Genomic DNA, 24841 nt, shown 5'->3' with positions numbered 1-24841 from the left:
TGGAACTTAAGTTATGCTCCAGAAACTGTGTTCAGTTTAAAGGATATAGTACCTTGACCATGACCTTTTAACCCAAAATCAATAGGGGTCTTCTACCTAATATGGACAATCATCCTATGAAGTTTGAACACTGTGTGCCAAATGGAACTTAAGTGATCTCCGGAAACTGTTTCCAGTATCAAGGTAAATAGTGGCCTTGACCTTTGACCTTGTGACCCCCAAAATCAATAGGGGTTTTCTACCCAAATATGGACAAGTCATCCTATGAAGTTTGAACATTTGTTGGGTCAATTGGAACTTAAGTTATGCTCCGGAAACTGTTTTCAGTATCAAGGTAAATAGTGACCTTGACCTTTGACCTTGTGACCCAAAATCAATAGGGGTCTCCTACCCAATATGGACAATCATCATATGAAGTTTGAACATTGTGGGTCGATGGAACTTAAGTTATGCTCCGGAAACTGTTTTTCAGTTTTTAAGGTCATAGTGACCATGCCCCCTTTGCCCTTTTTGGGACCCCAAAAAATTCAATGGGGGTTTTCCCCCAAAAAACCCAAAAACCCTAGGAAAAAATCTTTCAAATGGGAAGTTTGAAAAAAATTTTGGGAAATTTAAGGAATTTAAAAGTTATCCCTCCGGAAACGGTTTTAAAGTATAAATATAGCCCCCTTCCTTTAAACCTTGTGGCCCCCAAAAACCCCAATAGGGGGGTTTTCCCCCCAAAACCCCTTATTTTGGGACAATCATCCAAATTGAATTTTGAAAAAATTGGGGGTCGAATGGGAATTTTTTATTTAATGCCCCCCGGAAACTTTTTTTTTAATTTTAAGGTAAATAGTGCCCTTTAAAACCCTTTAAAAACCCTTTTTACCAACCAAAAAATCAATAGGGTCTTTTTCCCCCAATAGGAAACAACCCTTTCCAAATAAATTTTTAAAACATTGGGGCCAAATGGAACTTAAGTTATGATCCGGAAACCAAATTGCTAACGGACGGAGGGACGTACGGACGGACAGACAGACAGACAGACGGACGCCATGGGGTATAACATAATATGCCCTTTCGGGCATATAAAAAGGAAATTTATTAAATTCACAAAAGTCAATACTCCATTAAAAATCTAAGCCAGAGTTATGGGTCTTGGAAAGTGACCTTCAGTTACAATTCCAAGGACTTAAATTATGTTTCAAGTAAATATCATCTATAGTTTTAAAGACTATTGCATTCACTTTAAGGGGCAGATAGTAGGAAAGTAGGAAGGTGACCAGTATTGTTTTTTTTAAACAATTTATTTCATTTATGATTTTCTTTAACCATGCAAAGTTTAAGAAATTTCTTTGGGCTTGTTTCTTTTTTTTGCCTTTGTAAAAAATGCACTTCTACCAGAAATTTCAAGTGAATATAATTATGTATACCTACAGTTGTTTTGAAAATTGATATTCCAAGCAAAACTTTGACCGGGAATTTTGCAAGCTCACAAAGGATCATAATTCAATTAAAATCCATGCTTATGTATGTGGCTTTGGACAGTGAGTTTCTAATATGATCTAAAGCCACATGTGAAGTTACAAGTTAATATTTCTAGTGGTTGATAAGATATGATGTAAAACAAGAAGTATTATGTAAAACTCTAACTTAAGTGTTATGCCAATGCCCAACTGAGTAGGATAGCCCCTTTTTTCTTTAGAAAGTCAAGATACATGTAGTAATAAACATTTGCGGAGGCTGGCCTGTTGTACATTGGTGGAACAGCCCTGCCATTATCAACTTCAGCACTGTAACAGTTTGTCAAAATCAACATGATCAACACTGAAACAGTGGTTAACTATCCATATCTGGCCCCTCTAAGACAAAATAAAATGTGTGTCACCTAAACATGAACAAGATAATAATACTGGTCACTTACATCATCTAAATCTTCAGACAACTCCTCATTCTCCTCTATCACACTTTTCATCTCAGGCTGAAATATTTGCCATATCTTTTAATTACTTTTATGCTGTAGCTTTGATGGTCAGATTTGTAAATAACAATTTGTTTATTGTACTTGTATCAAAAATCTATTTTCATTCATTATAATTAATAATGCATGTACTGTGAGTGTCAATATAAATTTAACTCAGCACAATAAATATTTATGAATGAAACAAAATTTTAATAATAACATTCTTTTAGAGAATTTATTAAACACAATTTGTAAAATGCTATGTTTATGGTTTACCTATAACTAAATTTCAAAGTAAAAATTGATCTTGTCAAAAACCTGTATTATAAATCAAGCTTACCCCTAATAAATTCTGAGTAAGTCTTGTTATATCAGTCTCTCCAGTATTTCCAAGAAGCTTTTTAAGGTGTTCCCTGAAAAACTAGCTTGATTAAAAAACATGTATGTAAAAAAAAAACACAAATGGAGTTTTAATGATATTCATACTAAAAGCTAATTAACAAGAGCTGTCCGTAAGACAGCGCGCTCGACTTTTTTATTGCTTGCCAATAAAAAAAGTTTTTGCAGTAAAAGGCAATACAAGAATCTCTGTATTTTTAAAGTGAACAATGGCCATGAGCATTAAGATATTTAGTGAAGAATTATTTTACTGAATTGTGTGATACCCTTGAACACTGCAGCAAAGTTTGAAATGTTTAAGTCAAAAGAGGGCTGGTAAGAAAGAAAAAAAAACTGAGTTGAGCCTTAAATAAATTTAATTCTAAGTCGATAAAAGGCCTTAATTTTTAAAACAAATCCTTGACAGAGTTACCTTCTCTTGCGTACAGATGGGGGTAATGATGTGAAATAGCATTAAAAGTTTCAAAGCAATATCTCAAAGGGTTAAGGCAATAAGTGGATTTTACCCATATTCAATGTATTTTTTCTAAGTCAAAAAGGGGCATAATTCTGTCAAAAACCTTGACAGAGTTATGTCCTCTTGTCTGTTGATGAAGGTCGTGATGGTAAACAAGTATGGTCAGTTTCAAAGCAATACCTCCAATGGTTTTGAAATAAAGTGAGGTGGTACAAAAAACTTAACCAAGCTCAATACACTTTCTAAGTCAAAAAAGGGCCATAATTCTGTCAAAAACCTTGACAGAGTTTATGTACTCTTGTCTGTAGATGGAGGTTATGATGGTGAACAAGTATGGTAAGTTTCAAAGCCATACTTGTAATACTTCTGAAATAAAGTGGGGTGGTACGAAAAACTTAACCAAGGTGTGACGCCAACGCCGACGCCGACGCCGGGGCGAGTAGGATAGCTCCCCTTTTCATAGAAAAGTCGAGCTAAAAATGCCATAAACTTCTTCAAAAACAAGTACAATTATTTCTCAAGTAAATAAGAAATAACTGCTAAAGACTGTAGACAGCATATTCCACTTTTTGCAGATTTGGATGATAAAACAAAACTGAAAAGGGGCATAACTTTGTAATAATTAATTTCAGGATTATCAACCCTTTTGAAATAGTGTGAACAAGTATACCAAGTTTAAAGTGAAAGTTTTGATAGTTTCTGACAAATTGATATAACAAAATGATAAAACCAAAACAGAGGAGAAGGTTGCCATGACAATACTTATACCTCCACTTTTTTCTTCAAAATGTTGAAAAAAAAAACACTACCATTCAGTTTGGGCACTAAAACTGTAAACTTTCTCACCTTATTTCTTCAGGGTCAGCTGTAAGATCACCAAAACCTTTAAAATCAGCCTCTTGTAAAGTCATGCCAGGTTCACAGGGGTCTGTGCAGCTATTAAAGTCAAGATCCTGTGACAAGTGATGTTTCCACCATATATTCACAGCTAAATTACTCCCATATGACCTCACTTGATGAATCCTGAATAAAAATAATAATTACATGATTTTACTATTTGAAGAATTGGACTTACTTAATCTGGTCAGTCACTGAAAACAATGCATAAACTTGGGGTTTTAGTTAAATAAGCAATTTTCATATGACACCTGTCCTGCACTTCTTATTAAGGAAGACTCCATTTAAGTCAAACCTGTCATATGTTATTTAAAAAGTTACCTTGCATCTTAATAATTCCATTACTTAGATTTAACAAAGTGATATTAAGTATTATATCAGAAATTCATCTGCAGAACAGGCACAAAATCACATAATCATTGAAAGGATATTAGTTTATTTTGCGATATTATGCTAGTTTAATATCCCTATGAGAAGTAAGAAAATGCAATATTTTCATAAGCCTGAGTAAAAATGTGGATATTTTTTAACTTCAAAGTGAGATAAATGATTAGTCATGAATTACAAACAAAATGTTTTCTTTAACATGTTACAAGTAAAAAGTACATTAATTTCTGACTGCTTTGTATTGAAGGATTGAAACAGATGCACAAAATGAAGATAACAAAAAGAAGATAACATCAGGCATTCAACAATTATATGAATACTATGGAAACACTATTGTAAAAAACCAATTCAAGTGTACAGTCATCATGTCATGTTACATTTTAGCTATTTTCGTATGGTCATGATATTTGAATTGAGAAAATAACTATTATGAGTAAAACATAGCCAAGTATTTTTATGTAAATTTATTAAATCAAATAATTTAATGTGCAGGCCAACAAAAAATTTGGCAAAGCTATATCACTCACGCTGGATTTTTATTCCATACCCATACTCACACTAGACTTTTTTTTCATACTCACACTGGACTTTTATTTCATACTCACACTATACTTTTATTTCATACTCACACTGGATTTTTATTTCATACTCACACTGGACTTTTATTTCATACTCACACTATACTTTTATTTCATACTTACACTGGATTTTTATTTCATACTCAAACTGGACTTTTATTTCATACTCACACTGGATATTTATTTCATACTCACACTGGATTTTTATTACATACTCACACTGAATTTTTATTTCATGTATATAATCCAGTGTTCTTTGGTTAGAATGAAATAATGGTTATAAAGCATGATCTGTTTCTACACTATCATAACAAGAATGATAGTGTATGCTACAAACATGGATTGTTAAATTTAATGGAAACTTGATACAAAGAGCAGGTCCTCATCTTACCAATGGTAGGGAATATATAAACAGTCTCCTGCTTTAATATCCACATGATAAAACTCTACCTCAGCCATGCCAGGAAACTTTGTGTAGTCTACACTGTAACATACAAAATAGACACAATATCTGTGAATACTTTTCAAATTATTGTACATGTATGGTTTTTCGACCTGTGTATAATTCTAATTAATACAATAACACTACATGCCAAAGTTTTATTCAGATAAAGTACATAAAATATGAGGTACTTCAAAACCATTTATAACTTGCTAATCTGTATACAGAAAATCAAGCAATTATACCAAAAAATAGAAATGTGTCCATAGGACACGGATGCCCACACACGCCACTGTTCTGTGAATCTTATGACTCTAGGTCAAATATTTTTTGGACTACATGTGTCACAAGTTGAAAACTAAAAATCATCAAAGGGCCATAATTCTGTTAAATTTGGTCGCAGCAAAATTCCTTCCTTTTACTACCATCTACACATTAAGGTTGTTCATCCCTGGAAGTTTAAGCAAAATCTGCCATCCGGTTTAAGAGGAGTTGCGTTCACAAAATTTCTACACAGTACATGTATATAGTGAAACAAGAGCGATCAGTAATCACATGTGTCGCCTCATGATGGCCAATTTCATGTTGGGACAAATTTTGTGACAGACAAACAGACTGTGCACAACTAGACTTGGTACTGATCATTCCTGTAAAGTTTGGATAAAATTGCACCAGTAGTCTATGAGGAGTAGTTCGGACAAGCTTTTGTGTATCTGGCAACACACAGAAAAAAACAGCTTTTTATCAAAGGGCCATAACTCGGCCAAAAATCATTAACCTGAAAATCTGTGCAATAAGCGCAAGGACTTGAGCTACAGATCAATCCTGTAAAGTTTCATTGAAATTGCATTAGTGGTATAAGAGAAGTAGTCCGAACAAACTTTAAAAATAAAAATTATTAAAGGGCCATAACTGTGACAAAAATCATTGAACCGGAAAATGCTGACAATATGCCTACTAGACTTAGTACTGATCATTCCTGAAAAGTTTGGATGAAATTGCACCAATAGTTTATCAGGAGAAGTCCGGACAAGTTTTGTGACGTACGGACGGACAGGCAGACAGACAGACGGACAGACAGACGACGGAGAAATGATCCCTGTATGTTGCCACTACTCCATAGAGGCGACACAAAAATCAACTAAGGGCCATAATTCTTTTAAAATTGGTCGCAGCAAAAATTTCTTCCTTTAGTACCATCTACACAATAAGGTTGTTCATTCCTTAAGTTTAAGCAAATTCTGCCATCCGGTTTTAGAGGAGTTGCGTTCCCAAGATTTCGGGACGGATGGACAAGTGCAACGCTATATGCTCCCACTTTGTGGGGGCATAAAAAAAGAATTTTCTAGACTTTATATCATTATTTCAGATGGATTTATCAGTAAATTATTTCATTTTCCTACTTGCTAATTATCAAACTGGCCCAATATTTACCTGTCAACATCCATAGAAGAGTATGAACCTTCAACTCTATCAAGGTCAACCTGTAATAACAGTGTCATTTGTTGTAATCATGTTCATATTACATTGAATAATAGTGAATATTGTTCTTACAACATTTGCAATATCATAATTTATTTAATGGTAACCAATGAAATACTGGGTTTCATTATCAAAATTAAATCGGCATCACTCACAGTGTGCATGTGACTGATAGTGATATAGCTTAAGTAAACATTTTATTTGAATTTGTTTTACTTTTTATGACTGTGTAGATTAACATAAAAAAAGGAATAATTGAGCCGTGTCACGACAAAACTAACAAAATGGGTTTGCGACCAGCATGGATCCAGACCAGCCTGCGCATCCGCGCAGTCTGATCAGGATCAATGCTGTTCGCTTACAATCTCTAAAACAAGAAGAGAAACTGATAGCAAACAGCATGGATCCTGATCAGACTGCGCGGACGCGCAGGCTGGTCTGGATCCTTGCTGGTCGCAAACCCATTATGTTGGTTTTGTCATGACATGGCTCATATGTTGTTGTGTTGTTTTTTTATTCAAATATCATAAATTTCATAAAATTTGAAAATATTACACTGCATTGCTACACGCTTTAGCTGTCACAGCTGTTCAGTGATATGCTGTCTTCTTTATAATGCTTTTGTTTTTTGGCACCTCAATGTAAACATTAACAAAAGACTAGCAATAAATATAATAAAGCATAGCAATAAAAAATATTAAACCTTATCATGGTATAAAATAATACCATTAATCGTGTCTGTCTGCAGCATCTTTTGTTTACCAGTTATTGGATGTTCTGAGGCACAATATGCAATTATCAGTATGTGCTTTAACTTGTATTCAAATAAGCATTTAGTCTTATTTTTGAGATTCTACAGTATGTTAAAAATTAACAAAGTAACAGCTTTTAAAATTCATATTCAATCTAGACAGTTAAATTATAGTAAAAAAAGAAATAATTTACCTTGTCTCCATATTTTTCAGGATCTACAAAGATAAGAGTTTTCTCCCCTCTATATAAACAGTTTATGTTCTCTACAGAGTCTGTATGTACCACAGACTTTGTGCCTCCACTACTGTACCACATTACCTTCAAATAAACAGCCATTTCAAACAATAAAATGTATCGATTAAACCACAGATGAAAATTCACAAAATGAATAACAATTAGCTGATATTAATTTGAAAGCACACAAAAAATATCTAGTATATTTGATTTTTACTATATTAATTTTGAAATTGAATGCAATATAACCCGGACATTTTACAAAAAGACCAAACAAGTTGTAAATATCTGTCACGTTCTTCATTTCAGACTTTTATATTTATCTATTCATTTGGGATGAAGACTGAATACTGGGGGAATGAAAGATATTGCATTTTCCATTATATCTCCTTACTTACCTAAAACAAATACTTCATTATACACTTATTTACCTTTTTATTATAAGTCAACAGCTTTCTGCCATGTGTTTTTGAAATGTCATTATAACAATTTCAGACAAGAATTTGTAACAAAGTTACCAACGTCCCCCCTCTCCCTAGAAGCACAAACATGTGCTATTTCAAAAGATAGAGGTATGGATCTGGACTTTCAGTGCAAAATTTTGATCAATGCTAAATCTTCACACATGCCAGTAACAATAAATTAATTTAAGAAATATAATGAAATAACTTCTGTGTATGTGCCAACAGAAATACATTTGTATAGTTGTCACAATTTCAAAGCCACAAAATGAGACAAATACAAAATCAGGATATGGTCTGTTACAGGGTATATTTCGTGTTCAGTCTGTAAATTTTTCATTTATCAAGGTATGTGGAAGATTCATCAATGACATTTCATTTGTATGGGCTTGACTTGGCATCATTCCCTGTAACAGACCACATTAGGCTTTGACCTCCAAGTGTGACCTTGACCTTTGAGATAGAGGTCTGGGTGTTGCATATGACATGTCTTCTTATTATTAACATTTGTCTCTAGTTATCTTTGATGAAAAAGTTATATACAGGACACAAAATATACTCAAGAACAGACCATGTTAAGCTTTGGCCCCCAAGTGAGAAATTGAACTTAAAAGTAGGGTTCCGGGTGTTGGGCATGACACATCATCCCATTATTGTGAACATTTGTACCATATATTTATTAAATCCCTTGATGGATGAGAAATGAACTGGAAACAAAATATACCCTATAACAGACCATATTAAGCTTTGCCACCAGTATACACTTGAAGGAAATAAGAACTTACATTGTCTACAAATTCACCATATACAAGTTGCTCACACTGCAGGGGACATGGTATCATAACATCCTGTCTGAAAATATAAAAATTTGCTTGAAATTATAATACAACATAACAATGCATGATATATTAATTATAGACAGCTGTACATCTCTGATGGTTTCAATCCTTTCAGTGACTTTGAACCAAACAACACTTCCTCTCCCAGTAACACTGAAAAGCTGTCACATAACATACATAGTGCCTGTGTAATTCAACACACATTTTTTTTTTTGGGGGGGGGGGGGGGGTGGAATTTACATTGGAAAAGGCATTTAAAGTTTGAAATGAATACATGTAGTTTTAAGAAATAGACTGCAAAATATGTATTTCAGAGAAACTTTCTTTTTTAAATAGTTTAACTACTTTGACAGTGAACTAGTATTTTAAAGTATCTGAAGTTTTTTTTTGTGTGCAAAAATGTATCTTAAAGCTGCCTCTACACTCAACATAAATATGATTAACAAATGCATGTAGTTATAGTATCTCTCTTCAAATGGATTAATTACAACAAATTCCACTCCTACAGAGAAATATTATATTGCTACATTTATAAATGGTTGCTTAGTAACCATAGGCAGAAATAATCATCAAATTCAAAATTATTCTACAATTCAAGTTTTTATTGCTTTATTTCCTTGTATACACTTGGAAAAAGCTTTCCTGAATCATGTAAAACATTTGACAATGTTAAGTCTATATTTTTTTTCTAAGCACACTGCCCTGATTTTTTTTTTGATTTTTTTTGTAAGAACTGACATTTCTAAAATTTTAATCATGTCGTTACAGGACTTCCTTTCATGAAAAATAAAACCAAATTTACCAAGTTTCTTTGTATAGAATCTTTTTTGATGTTAAGGTCATCTGAGCATGTAGTGCTTAAGGATGAGGTATAGTATGATAAGTTGACTGTATCACATCCCTTGTACATCTCCAACACTTTTCAAGATTATTAATACTCTATGTCAAAATTTCTTTAGGCCATGTCAGTTATTTATGGTCCATGCAATTTAAATCATGAAAGGAATTATGCCAAAATGTAAACTTACTTTGACTCACTTTATAACCTTGGATTTGCACTATGTCACTGGGGACAACATTTTCATCAAATCTTTATAAAACTAGCTCAGGTGAAAATGTCTGCCTTACAATTTACAACTTACAATAATAAAGTTTGAATATAGGGGTCAAAAAGCAAGTAACCAAGTAATATCAATGAAAAGCCAACATAACTGAATCTTTGGCAAATTTTGTAGGAATATTGTTCAAACACAAGATATCTAGGGTCAAAAACTATGTCAAAAAAACTTGTTTATATTCTCAACACAATTATTTTTTACCTCACCAGTTTAAATACCTGTAAAATACATTATCAGCATTCTTGGACAAAATTTATCATGGGGTATCATTTTCTATATTAGGTGACAGATGCCAAAGAATCTAGCTTTTAAAGATACAAAAAAATAAACCTTAACATTAGCCAACAATGCTTAAAAGGTAGCCTACCATTGAAAAAATTCTTAAATCTCAATATTCAATTAGCTTAATTGGATATTTCCATTCTGCAAAACCATTATTCTTGTAACTGTGAAGATTAACTGATCAATATAATAAGTTACAGAAGATAAATCTTCATGGTACATTATCAAAGTAATTGCAAAATCTTGTAATAGAGAATTTTCAGCCAATCAACCAGCATAATATTCTTTCCATTTGCTACAAGGTCAAATTTTCCTTTAAAAAATCAAAATCTAAAATTGTGTTTGAATGGCTCAAGATTATACAGGACATGTGGGTAACACTGATTACTGCAAATTCTACTTTGATTTCAATTAACTTTTAAATTATAGAACCAATGAATTTTAAGATTTCACAAAATTTTTATCTGTCATTAACCTTATCCTATAAGTTATGACTTATATATTATGAAGACCATCATACCTTAAAAAGTTTGGTACAGCATCTACCATATAGTGCTCTGTGTTATTATATATTTTCACAAAATCTTTAAACGACAATGGAGTCCGCATTTTTCTGTTTGTTGCTTTCTTTCTTTTCCTAGTTTCCACAAAACCGTGTTACCACTAGGCTCATCTTGAGGGTCAAGAAATAATCATTGTCCCATTTATCAAGGCAGGGGACATCTTTGCTACACTTTTCATTATCACAGGTTTTGAGGCTTGTACATAATTTTCAAAGAATTCTTTGGCAGTTGGAAAATAGTCTAACTGTTCGACGGCATGACTGGGCCTACCTTCACCGAACGGTTTAAGGTGACCAGGCTCCGTTGTTATATCATTCCCATGAGCTAGTACAATCAGCAATATGCTGTATATCAGTATCTGTGGTAACTGCATTCTCTTTGGTATTAACATCTGTACATATCTGTGAAAACAAATAAACATATTGTAGCTTTATTATAATATTGGATACAAAGCTAAAATTTTAAAGCTAGCTACCATATGGTAGACTCAATCAATGAGGATACTCCTGCCTCAGTCAAAATATGACGGCCACCTAAGCCTATCCCTATAGGTAAATGTATATCCTGAACCAATAGGTCATAAATGACTTGAAATTAAACCATTTAAACATGAAAAATATCTTATTTTATATATTAATTTCATAATACTACACTAAATTTGTATTCTTATTGTGACCATACAAAAATTTAAAGAACAATAATAAATCCATAGCTAAAAAAATGTACTTACATGCGTAAATCAAAGATTTTAAAACTCTTTAGAGTTCAATTAAACATGAAAATACACTTTATGTTGAAAACAAAAGTTCAGCTTTAATAATCCATAACTACTAGTAAATTGTTTTAGCCTTAAGCTGTATACAACCAAAAATCAGTGATCTGTGCGCCTCTTTATATCTGATTATGATGGCTGAATAAGCATCCTCAAATAAACAATATTAACTCTTGCACATAATATATTTTCAATAAAAAGACACGTTTCATGTTATTGTGCGAGGACGGTAGTTGTTAACCAATGATAAGCCTCAAGTGATTATAGATATTCTTTTCCTGGTTCCTGGTCAAGACAGTATTTAAATTCTTTAAATCTATTATATAATTGTCAATATTGTAATACATCCAACCTTACTAGATACACTTCATTAAATAACTGAAAGATTTATATACCACATTGGAAATAAATAAATAAATTCAAAAAAGAATTTTACATCAATTTCAATCTTTAAAGTGTCATCATTTAAATCTTCAAAACAAGAAATTTCTTTAACTACTAGTACTATTTTCACATTTCAGACTTTAATATTATTTTTCTTTCTAACCACTGTGTTTATAGCTTTAGTGTACATTTTTTTCTCGCATAATCTATCACTGAGAAATTACACAATTTTAATCTGGTATTGTTTTTTATAATTGATCTTCTGGAGAATTTACCTCTTTCAACTTACAAAGTTTTAATCTTATTTTGTTTCAATGAATCAAAATGTCTCCCCCCCCCCCTCCCACCAACTTTTAAACATAAAAAATGTATTTTATCATGCATTAAATAGTTTTACTATTTCAACCTGCATGTTACACATGATTTATTATTTCTAAACATCTTATCAGTTCATGAAATTTAATATAAAACCTCCGGTCCATGAATTTTTCTAACTTTAAAAATACCAAAACTTATACAAAATTCTGTACATTAATTAAGTTTTATTATCATACAGTATGTAATGAAATAAGAAATATAAATTCTAACTTAGACCTGCTGAAAATAATGAGTTAACCATTTTCCTTTAACTAGGGAAAATATATACCATAAATGTATTTATTTTACCTTCAATTAAAACTATCCTTGTGGTAACATTTAGGAAGTTAAAAAGTGTGCAACAAACATTGACGATAAAAAAATGCTTTTTTAGTTTACATCCTTTCACATTTAACACTCGATGGTGATTGTTAACAAAATTTAATTATTGATCATTTTCAATACATGATTAAGTTATTATTCAATATTCATGTAGTACACTTTGTAGTCAATTTACCACTTTATATTTGAACTAAATTATTACCAAATTATGGTAAATATAATGCAAACATTATAAGAATGACATTTTACAGTTTTATTTACATGTATCATTACAGCAGTCCTCTGTAATAACTCCTTAATTGATTGTTATACAAACAAGTGCCATGCACACTAAAATATCAATATAGTAGACTTTCCAAAAATAATATTACTACTTGTTGTTGCCACATAATATTCAAAATAATAAACGTTTCCTTTTCTCAAACAGGCAGACTAAGAAGTTATATGTCATTGTAAGGAAAGCCTTCGCTTTTGAATTTACCTAGTATAACATGCTCTTTTCACTAAAAACAAACAAAGACAGTCAATAAAAGCTGAACATTTGACTATTCTTATAACTGGGAAGTGGAATAAGAAACCACCTTTGATTATCCAGAATCGAAATATCAAAATCAATGACAACTAGAAATAAGTGTGCATTTCATAAATAAATATTTCATTTTTCAAAGCATTGTCTCAAAAGGTTAGATGAAACAAGAAAGGACTTATAAGTAAATAAAAGGGCTTATTTTTTGGAAAATTCCATAACAAAGTAATGTGCTTTTATAAGTGCAGGTGATGGACATCAAAAAGTAAGAGGTTTCAAAGCAAAGCCTTGTTGGGTTTAATAAAATATGTTGGAAGATTAAAACCATAATAATTATGGTTTTAATCTTCCAATATATTTTTATCTAAAATTCTGTGTAACAGCCACATGTGGGGACCATACTCAACATTTTCTTATTTCAAAATCAAAAACTTTAGAGGAAGATTACTGTTGTAAAAAAATCTCAAAGAAAACAAAATTTTCTTGTACAAAATGTAATCAAAATTTCATATTTGATCTTGACAGTCAAGGTCATTTTCAGGTCAAGGTCATATCTGGAATATTCATAATGTCAGTTTTGTCCAAAAATATATCAAATCTGTAAATAAATGAATTATATGATTAAAGTTATGACAATTAAAGCTATATACAATAATTTTACCTTGATGGTCAAAGTCATTTATAAATCAAGTTAATTTTTTATACATTACATAATTATATATTAAAATATTGGTTCTGTCAAAGAATGGATTTGTTTAAGTCTGAATCAAATACAAAGTTAAGATAACTAAAGCTAAATTCAATAATTTGACCTTTATGGTCAACATCATATCAAGGTCAAGGTCATGCTTTACTTATTCAACCATTTCTTTTGTAATAAGTATTCTTTTATCGAAGTATGAATCGAATCTGTGAATGACTTACAAAGTTTAATATGGCAAATTTTAGAAACAAGAGGGCCATGATGGCCCTGAAGTCGCTCACCTGTATATAGGCCCCCAGAGCGGGGCCAGTTTAAACCCCCAGGGCTTTTATTTGAACAAATTTGGTAGACACCCATTAGAAGATGTTTCATGCTAAACATCTAAGGTCTAGCTGGTTAAGTTTTTTTTTTTACACATATAGTTAAAAACAATGACACACCTGGGGCAGGGCCAGTTTTGACTCGAGGGCTTTTATTTGAACAATCTTTGTAGACACTTACTAGAAAATGTTTCATGCTTAATATCTAAACTCCAGCTATTCAAGTTTTTTCAAAGAAGATTTTTAAGTTTTTGCTATACACATATAAGGAAAATCAATGTCCCCTGGGGCGGGGCCAATTTTGACCCCAGGGCTTTTATTTGAACAAACTTTGTAGACACTCACTAGAAGATGCTTCGTGCTTAATAGCTAAACTCTACCTATTTAAGTTTTTTCAAAGAAGATTTTTTAAGTTTTTGTTATACACATATAAGGAAATGAATGACCGCCGGGGCGGGGCCAATTTTGACCCCAGTGCTTTTATTTGATCAAACTTGGTAGACACTCACTAGAAGATGTTTCATGCAGTATCATTCTAAACTCTAGCTATTTGGTTTTTTTCAAAGAAGATTTTTTAAGTTTTTGCTATACACATTTAAAGAAAATCAATGACCCCCGGGACGGGCCAATTTTGACCCCAGGGCTCTTATTTGAACAAACTTGGTAGACATTCATTAGAACATGTTTCATGCTAAATATCTTAGCTCTAGCTCTTTGGGTTCTTTAAAAGAAGATTTTTTAAGTTTTTACTATATGCATATAGGGAAAATCAATGACCCCCTGGGGCGGGGCCAAATTTGACCCCAGGGCTATTATTTGAACAAACTTGGTAGACACCCATTTGAAGATGTTTCATGCTAAATATCTTAGCTCTAGCTCTTCGGGTTCTTTAAAAGAAGATTTTTAAGTTTTTACTATATGCATATAGGGAAAAATCAATGACCCCCTGGGGTGGGGCCAATTTTAACCCCAGGGCTTTTATTTGAACAAACTTGGTAGACAATCACTAGAAGATGTTTCATGCCAAATATCTAAGCTCTAGTTCTTTTGGTTTTTTAGAAGAAGATATTTAAAGTTTTTTCTTTTGGTTGCCATGGCAACCAGAGTTCTGCATGGAATTAAATTCTTTGAAAAATTTCCAAAGGTGACCACCAAAGGAACATGCCTGTAAAGTTTGGATGAAATTGGCTTAGTGGTTTATGAGGAGATGTCATTGAAAGTAAAAGTTTACGGATGCCGGACGGACGGACGCCGGACGGACACATGACGAAAAGCGATCACAAAAGCTCACCCTGTCACTTTGTGACAGGTGAGCTAAAAATCCCTAATTTGAATTTTCAAGTCAAAGTCACATACAGGTCAAGGACAAGTTTGAATAAATTCTCCTATGATGTCTCCTCCCAAGGATTGTTGTGCCTAAGTATGAAGACAATCCATTCTTTAATGACAAAGTTGTAGTCAATTACAACAGTAAAAAATAAAAAGATTACAATAATTTGACCTTCATGGTCAACATCATTTATGAGTCAAGGTCAAACTCATTTGTTCTGTTTTAATACATTGTTCTAACGGTAGTTGTGCTCAAGTATGAAAACAAAACCATTTACAAATAACAAAGATGTAGCCAATAATAGAAAAAGTCAAGCAAAATTAAATCAGTTGACCTTCAAGGTCACAGTCATTTATGAGCAAAAAATTGTCATGGTCAATTTGGTCTTCTTGAAGGTCTTGTCTAAATGACTGAAAGTGTCCAAACACGAAGACAGTTATAGCGAAGATCAAGCAAAATATAACAATCTGACCTTGAATATTTATGACTGACAAAAGGTCAAGTTTATTCTGGTTTACTTGAAGGTCTTGTCAAAAAGGTTGCGTGTCCATGTATGAAGACAATACATATAGAAATCAACATTAAAATTTGTGGACAGCAACAACAACACAACAAATACTTAAGCTCTAATGCTTTAATGAGATTTCCAATTACATTATACAAAACAGAGCAGTTTGTCAAGCATACTTTGGATAGTAGGGCCAATTTTGACACCAGGGTCATGATTTGAACAACCTTGGTAAAGCTCTTCTAGACATTTAGATTTGGGAGATATTTAGGTTTTCCATGACTAAATATAAGTCTTAGTCATCCTAGGTGTTTGGCACATTTATTTACACTACCCCCCCCCCCCCATCACCCACTCAACAACCTTCCTACCTCTCAAAACCATGTAAACTGCACAAAAAAAAAAAAATTTTTTTTTTACTTTTTTGTGGGAAATGAAGAACATTGAATTAAAAGCATATACCAAATATTTAAACATGTTTTAAATGAAAAATACTGCAGTTTACATGGTTTTGAGAGGTAGGGAGGTTGTACAGTCGGTGAAGGGTCGCTACCTTAAAGGTCAAGGTCACAGCATGACCTTGCAGCAAAATCGTTTCCGGTCCATAACTTCATTATTTGAAGTCAGATTTTAAAACTATTTCACAGAAATGATCACCATATTTAGACAACGTGTCGCGCACAACATTCGGGTCGCTACCTTGAAGGTTAAGGTCACAGCATGACCTTGCCGGCCCATAACTTCGTTACTTGAAGTCAGATTTTAAAACTATTCCACAGAAATGATCACCATATTAAGGTGACGTGTCACGCGCAACATTTGGGTCGCTACCTTGAAGGTCAAGGTCACAGCATGACCTTGCAGCAAAATCGTGTCCGGCCCATAACTTCGTTTTAAAAGTCTGATTTTAAAACTATTTCACAGAAATGATCACCATATTGAGACAATGTGTCACGCGCAACAATTAAGTCGCTATGTTGAAGGTCAAGGTCACAGCATGACCTTGCAGCAAAATTGTGTCTGGCCCATAACTTCGTTACTTGAAGTGGGATTTAACAACTATTTCACAGAGATGATAACCATATTGAATCGACTTGTCGCATGCAACATTTGGGTCGCTACCTTGAAGGTCAAGGTCACAGCTTGACCTTGAAGCAAAATCATGTCCGGCCCATAACTTCATTATTTGAAGTCAGATTTTACAACTATTTCACAGAAATGATCACCATATTGAGGCAATGTGTCTTGCACAACATTTGGGTTCTTTTTACACTTTGAACTTTGTCTGTGACATAACTCTGACACTACAAGAGGTATACCTTCCTGTGTCCAACACCTATTCGGGTAGCATCACCAGGGACTGCGTTCAGGGCGAAGTCAGGCGAAAAATTCGCCGTAATTTTTTTCACTCTGCCCTATATGATCGGAAAAGCAAAATTCTAGTCGCCCTCAAATCTCTGTGAAATGTCTGACATGTATATTTCTCCACTCGATAATACTGCCTGGAGGCAGATTTAATTGTGTAATCTGACGTATGATTTTTTATGTCATAAGCCCGATTGGGCATTTTCACCAGCCTGTTTAATCTGAGGCTATAATTATACAAGACATACTCGTGGAAACAAGGGTCTAATCCAGGAGATCAAGGACTTGCAATAAGCTTTATAATGTACATGTACATGTGAAATGTCCAGGCTGGTGAAAATGCCCAATCAGGCTTTATGACATAAAATATCATATTTCTTGAAAAGTAATAAAGATATTTCTTTAAAACTTTGTTTGTTTATTGAGAATAATATTTGACATAAACAAAAAGAAGAAAGTTTGGCTACTGTCACTTTTGTGACTTTTTATTCCCCTTTTTCTTGTTTTTATAACACATTATTTTTGAAGTCCTTAAAAATATGTTACATTTGCAAAGTGTGAAACAAAATAGGTTAAATAACTTCTTTATGCTCTAATTCATTTCAGCATACATTTCAGTCAGTTTTCGGAAAAAACTTCAAAGTATAATGTTCAGTGTCAAAGAATTGTCAAACTATAAATGCCAGAAACAGAATTTTTAATCAAAATATATAGAATTAAGGTACTGGCGCAATAATATAGAGCAAAATGAAATTGATTGACACATTTCTCATAAGAATTTAACATAACAACATAATTTTTATGAACTTCAAATATTTAGTTTCCAGAAAATGGGGAAAAAAGCAAATAATTCTAAGAACATAAAAGATAACCAAAATATTTTTATTTTGATTTGTATCATATATAAATGCTTAATAAACCAAACAATTAAGCCCAATAGCCTGATGTCATCATGCCTGGGCTATATCCTGGATTACACCCCGGGTCTAAACCAAGAGTATATATAAGGTTCATTCCGTTTTCTTTAGTGTATTATATACAAGTTTTACACCTGAAAAAATACATAGGGGTCTAATCCAGGAGATTGCCCATGCCTGTACTCTTCCCAGCCAGTAGCCTCACCTGGGTTTTGATCTAAATTAGCAATGGACGTTTCTTTACCTTTATGCATACATTTACTCGTGATAAATATAACAATTGTACATGTACAAATTGAAAACTGAAATCAGATCTAAGAAAATCATACCACAGAAAAAAATAAGACCACAGTCGATTGCAAATTATGCCACTCTTACTTTCGTTTTCCCTTTTTAAAGTCGAAACCATACAGTACCTTAAACTTTTCAGGTTGATCAATCCTAAATATTTTCCTACCCTTTATTTTATCAAAATGACACCGAGTGTACGCTTAAAATAAAAATAACTTCACTTTTTTTTTTAAATTTTATACTGTTAATCTGAATAATCAATAAACCACCTGACAGACAGAGATTTATGTCGGTCAAAAGCTATACATACAGTAGCTTAATACCTCTATGTTTTGTAAAATGTTATATATATATATATACCGACAATAAATAAATTTTGATTTGATTTGAGATTATATTAACTTACACCGACTACCAGTACAGACCGATATATCTGGCTCGATGGTGAATATCAATAGACTTGGATTTTTCAATATTCATACATGTACATTTCAAAATTGAATTTTAATTTTCATATAAGCAATAGAAATCTATATGTAAAAAGCTGCTTATCAATTAAACATCCTCAAAAGCATATGAGGTCACAACTTAAACCAAACAAATAGGTTAACAGTCTTTCATACTTTTTAAATATTGTTAAAATTTATTTTTTGTCCTATGTTATGGGATTTTGTTCAGAAAATAATACTAAAAAGATGGAAAAATTTCAGGCAAAGAGCTCTTAGATCTCTCTGTACTGGTCGGGGACCACCAAAACCGGACAACCACCAAACCCGGATGGTCCGGAAAATGCCTGATTTAGTTTTTTTTCTTTGTTCAGTGGTTATCAATCTATCAATCCCTTTTATTCAACAATAAATGCATATTTTTTCTCTAATTAAGTTATTAAATTTATTTCAATTAATGTAAACGGTAATATTTTAATTTAGAAATAATATATCCCAAACATTGATTTCATTGCTCAATATTTAACATCACTGTTTGAAGTCCGGATGCGAGGAAATATATCACGTGTGCCCGAGTGATATAATGATGCGCATCCGAACGACAAACAGTGATGTTATCAAGCGGTAAAATCACTGATTGGATATATTATTTCGATTCTAACACGATATCAACAAAAATGCAGCAGTACCTGATATTAACTTAAATTGCGCATGATTTGTTTCAATACTTATTTTCAGCGCGTCACATTTTTAGAGGTTATGTCATGTGTATAATGATTACGTCACCTTTCTAAATATAGAATGTCAAACTGATTTCATAAACTAGCTAGTGATGTAGAATTAAGCAAACTATCATTTTAGTTTTTAAGCATCTGATTTATTTTTATTATACTGCGACGAGACGGTTAGATGAAAGAAAACATGTTTTAAAAAGCGGCTTATTAATTAAGATTTGGAATACATAAACTTGTACTGGTTGAAGAGATAACTCCGACACAAAGATAAACCCGACACTTGGTTTAATTTTTTTATTTATCTTTTCTTGTCAACAAACAAGCACATGGTCACCTAGTAATAAAGGAGAAGGACAGACTGTGATGAGATTTTTAAATTTGGTAAACTTTTAAATGTGTTTATCTTGACCACAATTTTTTGTTACAAAAAACAGCCACAAAACGTTCTTTTTACTTAACTTCCAGACGATAGTTAAGAATTGTCTTGAACACAGGTAGTGATTTGGGAAAATTTCTTTAAAAATTTGTTTAATTTTCAATAAGGCATAGATAAAGCGTATAAAATGTTAAAATAAATGACTTATTCTAATTTTCAAGCTAGTATTTACTTTAAAATTAAAGTGCCGACTTTATCTACTGTCAGGGTTAAAAAGACCATGTTTCGGATACCTTATTCAAAACCTTAAGGAAGTACCAGTTTCCATTTCAAGAAAGGAAATGTGCACATGATTATAAATGTTTGAACCTAACTTTGTTTAGGTGGGTAAAAATTTAAAATATATGTAGATAAGGTCAATATACTGCCTATCTATTTACTCATCCTATATTTACAAATACAGTTGTAATCACTGTAGTGAATAACTAACTGTACATTTTCATTCATTCAGGCATAATTACATGACATCATTTTCATTCATCATTATAAGAATTATGGGTAATGTCTTGTTCTTGTTGTGAGTTACTAGGCTCAGTGAACTGTCTCTTGTTATGTCCTTGTTATGTCCTGTGTTGTTAAGTGATGTCCAATAAATATCTTGTATATTTGTTAAGTAAGAATGTGATTGGATGAGAGTGATTTCATATCATTTTATGCATGGGCTATTTACATTCCTTTTCTAAGAAATCATTTTCATACTTTGCATTGTAAGGTGAACTTCAGTAGTTCTTCATAGAACATTTTGAATATTGTACGTATTTATATAAATCAACTTTACGTTTGTTCTTTATCGAACGGATTTGGTATTTATAATTTTATATAACAGAGGTCAGCCAGTTGCACCTGGTAAGATATGTTTAACTTTAAATTACTTAAAATAAATGTAAAGAAATGTATTTAAATGGATGAATTAAATACTTGGAATTGTTTGAAATATGAAATGTTGAAATGATATTGATATTGAATTTGCATTTTAATTTGTGTTTTGTATTTCGTGTATTTATAATTGTTTATTCATTTTATAGGTTTCATCCTGACAAGCGCCTCCCAGTCATAGTCAGAATTGATTGTTCGGGAGTAACATGTAGATGTAGATGTAGATAATCAAAATAAATATTGAACACCCAGTCAGAGTTGGTCGTATATTCATTCCAAACCATCCTGTACGAAATTTTGGCACGGATTCTGGGCGTAAATGGCACGGAATTGGGATGGAATCATTGCTTTCTGGGCGGACTAAGCACGGAAAAGCAAATTCCGTGTCAGTCCGCCCCACACAGAAAACATTTCTGGGCGTAAAACAAGAACTGTTCCGGGCGGAATTTTATTACGGGCGGAATTTTGTACTTGTACATTTTATCTTGGATGGAATTTCAAACTTAACTTTTTCTTGAGATGGAATGGGGCGGAATTCAGAACTTTGATTTTTCTGTTGGGCCAAATTTCAATCTTAGTCATTTGAGGTGGAATTTTTTTACACTTAGAATTTTTTGTTTGGAAATTTTCACTGAATACTTCATTAAATCAGTACACAAGAATGGAAATTCAACAATTAAAAGAAAATTGGTGAAATAATCGAAGTGTTATTTATATCTGTTATTTAAACAGATTTTGTCAAACATTATTAATTTTCAAAAGAGCTAAAATCTAATGCAAAATTTTATTTAATTTTCTATATCACATAGCTTATTCAACATTACTAAAGATACTGAAGTAAAATGTAAATTGTATGCTATTTAATTAAATTACTACATATCTAAATACATGAGTATTCTTCCCTGCAGTGTGTATCTTTAGATTTTTAATTTCTTGGTAGCATTAAAGCAATTAATTGTTACATAATTTAAGAATGATATTTTAAACTTTAATTTATGTTTTAAATGCCATATAGTACATAATCTAGCAAGTTTGTTTGGAAATTTGTAGACATACATCTAGATTATTTACACTTTACTCTGCCACTTATTTTATTATGTTACAATAAACACATATACTAGTATATCAATTATTGCCATTTAGTTTATGATTGTGTACAATAAACACATATATAATCATTATTGCCCATTATATACATGCACAATTAATGTGTTAAATATAATAACCACTGTGTGCTTGATAATTTCTTACAAGTCAGGATAAATAAATACTACAGACACTAAGGTTAAGATCAGATAAGACTAATGATAAATACTTGTGTTTCCCTCTATCTGATGCATGACTAATCTCCTGATGGGGCATTCTGGTATACTGACCAGACTGTTCCATGTGATTATTAAGGTAATCTGAGCAGTATACATTTCAAAACAATCAGTTAAGAAGGTAATTGACACTTTGATTCTCTTTCAAAAACTTATTATGATTTTCAAATTCTACATTTACTTATCATTTGATATGTTTTTACACTCAATAAATGTAAAAATAAGATGGTGGGACTGTTTTGATATTTTTGGATAATCCCTGTTTCACATAATGATGGACCTGTCCATCCAGTTCAACTGTTGAACAATTTGAAATCTCAGATATATGGGTCAGCTGCTTATTGAATGCCACCACAAAGGATCTTGCAAAATTTTGGAGATTACATCTTGTTTTTGAATGTTGTGTACATATTTTGGAATTTTCAAAGAAAACATTTATCTAAATTTGACAAGATTGTGGAAATGTTTGGTTGTTGTAAATGAACTAAGAGTGAACTGAGGGAGGAAGATTATACAAAAGAATCATAGTAAAAAGTTTCAGGTAAACAACTTTTAGATACATTTATGCAAAAAAAGGTTATTATAAACAATCAAAATATATTGTGGCAGTAAGCAAAAATTGTTTCTATAAAATAAGGTTGATAATTATAAAGTAATGTTGATAAAACTATTATTCAAACTACATTTACATGCTGTGAATAATTATCTGATTATTAAATCTAGATGTATTACCAAAATTATTTGTTTAAAGGTCATGGTCCATAGACTGGCCTCTGAGCTTATGTTTTACAGTGCTAAATTTCTATAAGATCTCACATGTTATAATATACATACAATTTAAATTATGAGAATATATAATTGCAGACTGGGCCATTGCAGACTGTGAAAATTTGCCAACTTAGTGTTTATAGTATCAGCAATATTTCACTACCTTGGAGTCTGAAAAGGTAATTACATGTATTTTTAAATATCTGAACAAACCATTTTTAGAGTACAATTGTTTCCCAGATAATGTAAAGATTATCAATTTTGACATCAAAAGTGTAATTACTAAAGTACTCATAATGGGCAATTTTTTACATCATTTGCTTACTGTGAAATGATGTTGCTATAGTATTTTTGAAACTGCATTTGCTTGAGTACAGTGTTTTAACACCCCAGATGAAATATTATAATGGAACACAATTGTATTTTACCATAGAACAGAATTTGTTTCCATTCTTTTTAAATCAATTGTAATTTTTGTCCTTAAAGGTGAACGCAACTACAAGATGTGCCACTAGGAAACATTTGCACAGGACGTTAGCTGACATAATGAGGAAAAATTGTGGTTTTGATAATCAGTTTGAAAGAAAGTTTTGGTTTGTGACAGACAACATAATAGTTGAAATCAAGGTGATCAAAGAAAGCAGCAGTACCTACAAAAGTCATGTACAGATACTTGCACAATAAAAAAGCTGTTTGTGACACTTGAAGTTAATGTAGGATGTATTCTGTATCTAGACAAAAAGGATATCTTTTATTTGTGAAGAAAAACAAACTGTGATAATTTTCATATCTTAACTTGGATTATTGAAATACAATTAGATGTGATTTTAAGAGAATAATCATATAAACATACATGTATGTTTACTCATAAGCTTATAGAGAAGTTTACTACATGAATATTGAATTAATTATTACATATAAACTATAATTTTAGATGCATATCTTTAATTAAGATAGTCTAAATACAATTGTTTAGCCAGTTATTTAATTATCAATGGTCCAAAGTACATGACAAAATGGTCATCATTAATTAAATTAAATATAATAAAAAAACAACTGTTTATTGAATTTTGCTCTGATTATTCCATGCCAAAATTCCGTGCCAAAATTCCGTGCTAAGATTCCGTGCCCAGATTCCGTGCCAGTTTTCCGCACGGACATTTTTCCTGCTCATTTACATATTTCGTGCCAAATTCCGTGCCATTTCCACCCAGAATCCGTGCCAAGAGTTCCGTGCCTAAAATTCCGTTCAAAATTCCGCACGGAATTTTTTCCTGCTCATTTACATATTTCGTGCCAAATTCCGTGCCATTTCCGCCCAGAATCCGCCCGTAAAATGAACCCTTATCATATACAAAAAATTTTAAAGGAATTTTAACTTTCTGGGCGTAATCCGTGCCGAAATTCCGCCCCAATTCCGGGCGTAACATTTCGTACAGGATACTCTACATATACACAAAAATAAAAAAAGATATTTAGAAAAAATAGTGATTTAGTGACGGAGTTATCTCTCCAACCAATAACTGTGCATGCTGAACATTTTATTTTTCTATTGGAAAATAATTCACTAAAAAAGATCTGTTTCCCAATTATTAGCGCGATCCAGT

The 24841-nt window shown here is 32.1% G+C and overlaps 1 long non-coding RNA gene and 1 pseudogene across 1 annotated transcript; one reads left to right on the top strand and one right to left on the bottom strand.

Annotated features, from left to right (window-relative positions):
• Positions 1–1855: 1855 nt before the first annotated feature.
• Positions 1856–18778, bottom strand: LOC132725463 (tRNA wybutosine-synthesizing protein 5-like; annotated as a pseudogene).
• Positions 18779–22544: 3766 nt separating this feature from the next.
• Positions 22545–24670, top strand: LOC132725465 (uncharacterized). Its single transcript, XR_009625061.1, has 3 exons — positions 22545–23007; positions 23331–23413; positions 23721–24670. It is a non-coding gene; the product is annotated as an uncharacterized LOC132725465 (long non-coding RNA).
• The last annotated feature ends 171 nt before the right edge of the window (positions 24671–24841 follow it).

This window comes from Ruditapes philippinarum, unplaced genomic scaffold (assembly GCF_026571515.1).
Source record: "Ruditapes philippinarum isolate M1 unplaced genomic scaffold, ASM2657151v2 ctg4595_1_1_1_1, whole genome shotgun sequence".
Lineage (NCBI taxonomy): Eukaryota > Metazoa > Mollusca > Bivalvia > Venerida > Veneridae > Ruditapes > Ruditapes philippinarum.
Note: the sequence above shows the minus strand (reverse complement) of the source record. Positions and strands in the feature narration are given on the sequence as shown.